The sequence below is a fragment of the Magnolia sinica genome, chromosome 4 (genome assembly GCF_029962835.1).
Source record: "Magnolia sinica isolate HGM2019 chromosome 4, MsV1, whole genome shotgun sequence".
NCBI classification, from domain to species: Eukaryota; Viridiplantae; Streptophyta; class Magnoliopsida; order Magnoliales; family Magnoliaceae; genus Magnolia; species Magnolia sinica.
The window spans coordinates 83,195,871-83,204,819 of record NC_080576.1 but is presented as its reverse complement, the minus strand read 5'-3'; the positions used below and the strand labels follow the sequence as shown (position 1 = coordinate 83,204,819).

Here is an 8,949-nt window from a genome sequence, read left to right as displayed (position 1 = left end):
GGTCAGGACATTTACTGACGGTTGTGCTGGCCGCCGCTACGTTGTCAAAAGCTACGGATATAATCCGTAGCTGAAGATGACTAGCCCAGTACTGGCAATTGGTACCGTATCAACTCTTTAAAATTTTGCTATGGGTTAAATCCGTAGCTATAGAGATTATGGCCACCGACAATCCGTAGCCATAGAGAAAATCTTTCTTATCAAAAAGTTTTTTTTTTTTTTTTAAAAAGAGAGAGAAGAAAAGAAAAGGTAACCCACATGTATGCTAGTTTTTTTTTTTTCACACCAGTCTAAACAGCTAACATACCTTGGTTAATGTCAATGATCTCCTTGTTGCCAATGATTGCCATTGTTTCCAACAGACTAGTTTCTTCTGTTGATCTTTGGTGAACTGTGTAGCATTAAAAGGCTTCGGCACCAGTTAGTTAGCAATTAAAATTAGCTCACACTCCAAATCACCATTCATTGTGTTCTAAGTGGCTGTGACATGTAAAACACAGATCTGTTTTGAATTTACCTTGACATAATATAATAATGGCAGAGAAGAGGAAGTGTGCTAGTGTCACCTGTTTGAAAATAAAGCAGGGAATTTGTAAGACAATTAGAGACACTACATACACACACAAAAACAAAAAAGATAAGATTCAAGGTCTAAATCAGAAAATAGACAAAAAACAAAACAAAAATATAAATTATTTTTAGAGTAATACTATGACCATTGATTTTGGAGAAGTGGGGCCCATGTAGATAATCCAAACTGCTGATCTAATGGACCAATAGTGGATGGGACCGGACCAAACTCACTTTTTGCTATTCTAGGGGAAAATAAACTAGGTTACCTTTAAAACATCCATTGTTAATCCTTATAGATGCCTAAAGCCAAGAACACGAACTCGAACATGACTCCCTTGAACTTTTCATCCAGCTTGCAGACTTCCTCATCAACCACATCAGATATCTGTGACCCACAAAAGAAGAATCTTTACATTTTCAGCTTGGGTTGTAACAACAACACCAGAAGGATCTTTAAATATGAACCAATCACAATAAAAGAAGGCAATGCCTTCATCAGTATATTAAGAAAAGCTAGAGAGGAAAGAATTCAAAATTAATGCATGAATTGGTATGTAAATGTTATATCTACTTTTGTAATTGATGCAATATTTGAATATGGCCCATTATTTATATGATCTGGAATACACAAAGGGTGTAGCAATCAGACAGTAATGACAGTTGTAGAGTGAATATGGGTGTTTTATCTAGTGACTTAAAAGAGCAAACCTGGCATTATTGATGATGAGATGAAGCCTCAAATCACAGAAGGTGCCCCTGTTTACAACCAGATAGAATGTCACTAAGAAGTCTAAGATTGGTCTGTATTTTCCCAATTCCTTATAGGATTCTATGCATGTTCAAAAAGCAAAAGACAAACAAAATTTTAGAAAATGAAAATGAAGACAACCAGCTTCCTCCAGCTGTCCGTCCATTTCAGTCATATTAAAATTTCATTGGTCTAAAATATTTCTGCAAAATGATAATAGCCTGGCAACAAATGTAACTATATCAGCAACTTGATGAAGACCTAAATCATGCTGTTTAATATACTTCATCAACAGAAAAATAAAAAATAAAAAAAAAATCAGCAACTTACCTCAGTAATTAAGTAAAGGTTTTCTTCTTGCAACACATCCTCAAAATTTGAAGACATATATCCCATAAATTAGATATACCCTTTCATTTTTTGATTTTTTATACACGCGCACACACCCCACACACTCACGCTAGTGGAATTTCACCACCTATAGGTGCTCAAACCCTTGACGCGTGCTGAAACTCCTGAGAGTATACCACCCGAGAAATCAAAGCTTAAAAGAAAATACAGATTGGTAAAAATATAAATATACTAATGAAAACATGTGCACTTAGAAAATAACACAGGTTATAACAAAACCTCAATTATGAGATGGCTTCTTGATGGCTTCTTCTGTTTGAGTCACCAAAAGAGGGGGAAATTGATTTCCTTTTAACAGTTACATAGAAAACTACACTCATAACCAACTCCAGATGGAAATTTATTTCCTTTTAACAGTTAGAGAATGATTGAAAGATTAGACCAAAACCAATCTAATGAAAGAGATGATATGACATTCAACCAAAAAAATAAAGTGCTAGAAGTGAAATTTCTTTTATTAGAATAATAAATGCATACAAAAAATATATAATTTACTATTAAAACCACCTAGACCCAAACTGGACAGTACCTAGACCTGATTTTTAATCAGGTCCTAAAGTTGAGACCTGAACCAGTCCCAATTGCTTAATGGGTCCCATAAATGAGACCCAGATGTATTAACATTGAGTTGGATTCATCAAATACCCATTGACAGCCACACATGCAATTGAGTGCAATATGAGCCACATACCAAGTTGGTGCAAAAACTCTCTTGATTGTACTCATGTCTGGTCTTCTCTAAGCCTAACCATGGAGATGTTTGCATACGTCCCCTTGGTGTGCAATCTCAATTCGCAGATATGGTGGTCCACAGCATTGATTTTGATGGCTTGCATTTTTTGACAAGAACCTTACTATGGACCACCTTCAGCATAGAGGTATGGTGATCCCCACTTGGTGCATCATGTGCACATTAGCAGAAAAGAGTTGGTTGCTTATTCACAGTGCGTATGTTCAGAAAGTATGGAACGTTGTTTTAGCAAAATATTTCCAGTCAAGAAATTCAAGAAAGAAAAGAAAAAAAGAAAAAATTAGGAAATTTCATACCTTGATAAGAGAAGGTTCATGGCCATTCCAAAAAATATGTCTGGATAACATCCAAGCCTCCATCTTTGGTCATCTCATGGCTGCTATGGAGTTCTACACTAAAAAACAAGCACACATGTGTAAAGAAGCACACAAGTACAAAAGTACAAGTTCATGTTTCATCTCGTGGCTGCTACGGAGTTCTACACTCCAAAACACGTGCAGAATATGTGTAAAGAAGCACACAAGTACAAAAGTCTTAAGGAAATGCTAGGATCTCTAACCTTGGGAGATATTATGAAATGGTCCATCCACAGTGGAGCCCAATAGACCAATGTTCTGGATAAAAGAACTATCAGCATGATCCTCTAGGCAGATTGAATTCCTAAACTAAAAAGAGAGACACATCCGCACTCTCAAACACATAGGAGAATGCAGCTATAGCTTAATGACTGAACAAGATATTGTTAGAGCAATGGATGAGTAATTAATTGCACAAGTAATTAAATGATCACATTGTTAATAGAAGAGCATAATTTAAAATTTCTTTTCCTCAAGCTAATACCTACATGTCATCGCTAGTTGAAAACATGAAGGAATCATTTGAAGAAAACTAAGGAAATCCATCTCTTCAAGCTGATAAGAATCAGATTGTGAGAACCAGAATATCTCATTTATACCAAAACCCTACCAGCATTTCAAAATCTAACAATAGGGAAAGAGCATATTCAGTTAGAATGGTGCAGGTCTGAACAAGCTAGGGGATTACACTTACAATTATCAGGATAAGATTCGGAAATTATGGTACACCTTGGGTTCTTGCCAAATAAATGCTTTTGTGATAGGTATTTCACAAGCCGAATCACACCTGCAAGTGAAAAGTCAAAAATCATAATTTTTAGTAATGAAATGGTTCCCTCTGCAGGCAAATCCTGCCTAAAAATCACATGGCTGCTAGTTTTTCAGGAGATAAGAGACCAGCCAGCTAAAAGATGAAGCTGCAAACAGTAGACAGAGGGAGTGGACAAAGAAACTGTAGCATTAAAATAATAGTTTCTCCAAAACTTCGAAAGGAAACAGATTACCAAAGCCTTGTATGGACTTGCCACTACCTAAAGAAAACACTTGATTCTGGAAGATAATTCTAAGCAGCAGCATAAGACTTGCAGGAAAGATGGTGGGAGGAAATAGCAATGGATTTCTAATGATGTCAAAGCCTTGAGTCATATTGGTTCACAACAGTGAGTTAAACAATGAACAATAGCAACCTTTAACATATACAAGAATGTGTAATAAGTTTCTGACCGATGAATATAAAGACTGTTGCTGGAGTTGTATCAGTTGTTGCTGCCTGAGCTGAGTCTCAACCTACTAGGTTTGAGAAATTTGTTGGGCAGACTAAATTTGTGTATGTGACTCAGATTGAGGCTGAGGAACTGCAAGTTTCTGTTTGGACAATTTAAAATACATTTTCAATCCATTCATCAGGAAAAAAGCTCCATAAAAAAATAATAAGAAAAAAAGAAGAATAAGAGCAGACCATCTTTCTCATTTCTTGACAGAAACTGTTGTCCTTGAGCGTACATGGAATGGCTGCCTCTATGTTCTGCTCTTTAGTTCCACATTGCATTTTAAACTTTTTTGTACTACAAGTAGAGTTCACTAGACCTGGAATATGCCATGGGTTTGCACTTTGGATTGATTAGGTGATGGATGCGAAGAATGAAGTCATTATATCAACAGGGCCAGGTAAGCATCTGCAATAAATAGATGGTGTCTTACTCCCACAAACTTCTCAGCATTAAGCTTAAAACTTCAAGAATTCAAAGCTTAAAACTTTAAGTGATACAGCTCCATAAATGCAAATGGGCCATTAGCAGTGTGGATGATCAAATATAAAATAGATAACACATACAAGTAGATGTATGCCTATGATTGTGCTCTCTTGCACAAGGAGCAAATTAGGATGCAGATTTCATACTACTTGTATCGTTCCCGTGCAGCAAAAAGCTCTGTGGAGCCTACTGTGCTGTGTATGTGATATCTACTATGCTGTGTATTAGCAAAAAACTCTGTGGAGCTCTGTGGAGCATATCACTAAATTGCATGGCATGCACACAGGAAGGCTAACGAAGAAGAATGATTTATTTTCCAGAATGGACTATCTGCTGGTGATTCGTCTCAAATCCCAGAACAGTTTCAACAAAAATGATGGACAAGATACAGACAACATCAATATATGAAGGTTTTAGCTAATACCTTTGAACTTGTGAATCAGATCAACACCATCAACAACCCTGATTTGAGAATCTGCAGATGTAATAAGCACTTCTGACGAACTCCCTAGGGCAAACTGTATAATGAAACCAATCAGTCAAATGACAAAACATTGCATGCTCAAATTCTGCGCAAACACAAAATCTTGATTAAAAAATTTGTGTAGCTACTAATGCTGAAAAAGACAGCACATAGAATACATAAGATGCAACTATTCATTTATGTGCAAGAGTTAGTTAAATCCAATGACTTTTCTAATGCATATGGTGAAATCAATATATCAGACAACTGAAAAAATAAAAACCCGCATCAACACAAATTTAAACATGCATAGAGATATTTGTAGTTAGATACCCATATGAAATCATTGATAAATTTAAACTTATTTTCGTTATAATTGATCAATAAACTAGTAAACAGATGGAAATGGAAGCATGCAAAATGTACACAACTTAGGCTAACATAAGTAAAAAATTTAAACAACTTCGTTGAACATATATGGTACAATGTAACTATATAGTTTATGCCTATGGTGTTCTATTCTCCAACTGACAACAGTGTAAATCAAGACTGGAAGGAGTTGTGTACTTGCTGAAACTCATTCCTATTTCTGTTTGTATCTCCGTGATATGGATAAAGATGCTATCGTCCCTATCCATAACTAAAATCATATAAAGCAGGTATGTATTTATTTAACAAATGTTGCTTTGTCCATCAGTATATTTGAGATTGGCTTCTAACTAGGTTTAATTACTTGATAAACTATTATTATTTTTCAGGAGTGGAATCCAAGTTTGGGTAACTGTTGGCGTGGATATAGTCACATAATCACAGGGGCCCCACAGTCAGGGTCCCAACCACATGGCCCAATAAAATCTGGAGCGGATTAGGTGCCACTGCAGCCTCACCCAAGAGGGTGCAGCCCTTACCATGTGGCCCACCTTGATGTATATATTCTACATCTACTCTGTCCATCTGTTTTACTGCTACAGGCATGTGAGCTTGACAGTGTAATACGAACATTGTAGAAGTAATTACCAGATGAGATAAAGAAGAAAAATAAGAAATAAACAAATCAAAATGGCAAATCCATATGGAATCAATAAACAACTACAATCAGTACAAGACATTAACCCTTGACAATATGAAAACAAATGCAGCAAAAAATCAGCCCAACACAAGATAAGAAATCAGTAATTGATATGTGAAATAAATGAGATGAAAAAAAAAGACGGGGAATTGACAATGCAAATTCCTAAAAATGGATTCGACAACGCAAATCCCTAATTAGGGATTTGTATTCGACAAAGCATACCTGAGATGGATGAGAATCCGAGATTCACGAGCAGCAGAAGACCGAACTGCAGCAGAGGGCCGAGGAGAGAGAGAGAGAGAGAGAGAGAGAGAGAGAGAGAGAGAGAGAGAGAGAGAGAGGAGAGCGAGCGGAGAGGGAGAGGGAGAGGGAAAGGGAGAGCGTGCGAGGGGGAGAGGGAGAGGCAGAGGGAGGGAGAGGGAGAGGGAGATTAAGAGCATGCGAGAATGAGAGAGAGGGAGAGAGAGGGAGAGAGAGGGAGAAGGAGAGTGCGCGAGAGGGAGAGGTAGAGAGAGGGAGGGAGAGCACGCGACAGTGAGAGGGAGAGGGAGAGAGAGGGAGAAGGAGAGTGCTTGACAGGGAGATGGAGGGAGAGCAAGAGCGAGAGGGAGAGGGAGAGAGAGTCGGCGTTGAAATGGACCAGGGCTCTTTTTTTCATTTTTTTTTTAAATTTTATAGGGTGTACCCTTTTCCTGTGGCCTGTAAAACTGGCTGCAGGTAAAGGGTTCTGCCATCGGTCGGCTTAGGTCGCTTTTCTTATAGTGAATGTAGGAGGGTAGGATTCAGCAGATAGTGAAAAAAGAAAAAAAAAGAAAGAAAAGAAATTTAAAATGAGAAAAAATTAAATTTGTAAATTAAGTATCAATTTGAATATTTCAACCTAGATTTATAGTCATTTTTTGATATTTCACTAGGAGTGAAAAAAAAGAAATAATAAATTGTATTAAAGATATAGTGAATTCATCGATTCAAAATTCAACAGTAGTGAAGACGAGTATATTTGAACCAAGGTTCCTATATAGAAAACTTATAAAAGTCTTCACATATAATATAGTTATTTAGTTTGTAGAATTTATAAGACACCCCATTCAAAAACGAATTAGAAATGTTCTCCAACTTCAGTCAAAAACTAAAAGTATTTGTATAGCTCAACACTGGTCATCCGATTGTATAACTTAAACATGAAATGGCTCAAGAAGTCCTGGGAATAGATGATGGATTGGGTAACCTATTTGATTCCAACCAAATTGTCAAGGTACTTCGCAAACTCAAAATGTACTCTACATAATAAATCTACCCTTGTCTAGTCTGAAAAGCCTTAAAACCTTGGATTAACCGGCTACTAAGGGTCCTTAACAAGATCTGGGAAAATTAACAGAACAGATTAGTTAGTCCGCAGCCCATTTGGATCGAATGTCGATTGATCATCCGATATGTCCATGAGTTACAAATCAACCAGAACATATTTCCTACCACTTATTTGCATCATAGCTTGTACACTATGTGTACAAAATCCGTCCATTATATATTTACACGGAGCTATAAGTCAGACATTGTTAATGTAAAATCTAAATTCCATACAAACACAAATACATTTTACACAACCAAAACTAGCAATCATTCAAGCTTATCTATTTAAGTTTCGGCTAAAGACCCACCCGGGGTCTTATTTACATGTTTAAATCAAGTCAATTAAATATAACCATAACTAATGCCTAAAATCTTAAAATCAGTACTAACATCTCAAGCAACACATATTAATCAACCTAGTTTCCATGAGTGACAAATGAGATCCAAAATGAATGGTTAAGAATGGTCCAAAGTAGCCAATTCCTCTTCTGCCAGGTACGACCCCATCTCACATGGGTCGTTCATTTGTTTAGTAGCACCCTTCTACTCATGGCCAGCTCATTAGCCACCATTAATTATATCTACATGGGTTTTCCATCAATGAAACATAAGCTGTCCAGGCTTAGTGACAAAATCCAACATGGTTCATGCACATCAAAATCAAATAGCGCGGAAGACATAAAATACAGTGATATGAATGCATATGATGTATGAACGCATCAAATAAAATGATTGTCAATCTGCATGAGTTAGATAGTCGTCAACCCACATCTAACACTTGGGTAGGCTTCCACCATTCTGTAGACATGGGCGTGGCCTACATTTGGTAACGATTATACCAAGATTGACATTTCTTCCAGTGAGGTCCCCTAGGATTGACTATGCATATGCAATGAAATGTACGATGATTATGCTTCTCCATTTTTTAATGATTCACAATACAATATATTTTCAGCATGTATATAAATAGAAATCAACCTACAAAACCATAATAAGTTGAGCATCTATACGTGTGGTCATGCATTAACAAATTATCATGTAAACATACACTAACAGATTAGCTTTAAAACTAAATCAATCATAAAACAATATATATAAAACCAATTAGACAAATAACAATCAATCTATTTTAATTTTAATGGAAGAAAACACGTTGAGATCACTTACCTAGATTCGGTAAAAATGATTGGATTGAATCAAATTAGAAACCCCTATTACAATCATATAATGAAATCGTTTATTGAACGTATAAATTCACATGGTGGGCCCACCTTGATTGATTAAGTTCCCATAGTGGGGTCCACGCAAAGGATCATATGCTGATCAACTGAATCCCTTTGGATCCAACCTTAACAAGACGTTCGTAAGTATTATAGGTTAATGTGGGGCCCACTTGATCAGCTTAATTAAATTAAATCTAAAATTTTTAATGATGCACAATTTCATATTCCCAATCCTAGAGTCAAACAAA

General features: G+C 36.4%; 2 long non-coding RNA genes across 3 annotated transcripts; both read right to left on the bottom strand.

The window, feature by feature from the left end:
* Positions 1 to 2,864: 2,864 nt before the first annotated feature.
* LOC131244576 (uncharacterized) lies at positions 2,865 to 4,268 on the bottom strand. Of its 2 annotated transcripts, none has more exons than XR_009170401.1 (3): positions 3,534 to 4,268; positions 3,328 to 3,394; positions 2,865 to 3,148 (listed from the first exon to the last, which is right to left on the bottom strand). It is a non-coding gene; the product is annotated as an uncharacterized LOC131244576 (long non-coding RNA). The 2 variants fall into 2 exon arrangements; XR_009170402.1 differs by having other exon boundaries at positions 2,865 to 3,097.
* A 68-nt stretch (positions 4,269 to 4,336) lies between these two features.
* Positions 4,337 to 6,531, bottom strand: LOC131244575 (uncharacterized). The gene is made up of 3 exons (XR_009170400.1): positions 6,351 to 6,531; positions 5,018 to 5,111; positions 4,337 to 4,515 (listed from the first exon to the last, which is right to left on the bottom strand). It is a non-coding gene; the product is annotated as an uncharacterized LOC131244575 (long non-coding RNA).
* Positions 6,532 to 8,949: the final 2,418 nt, after the last annotated feature.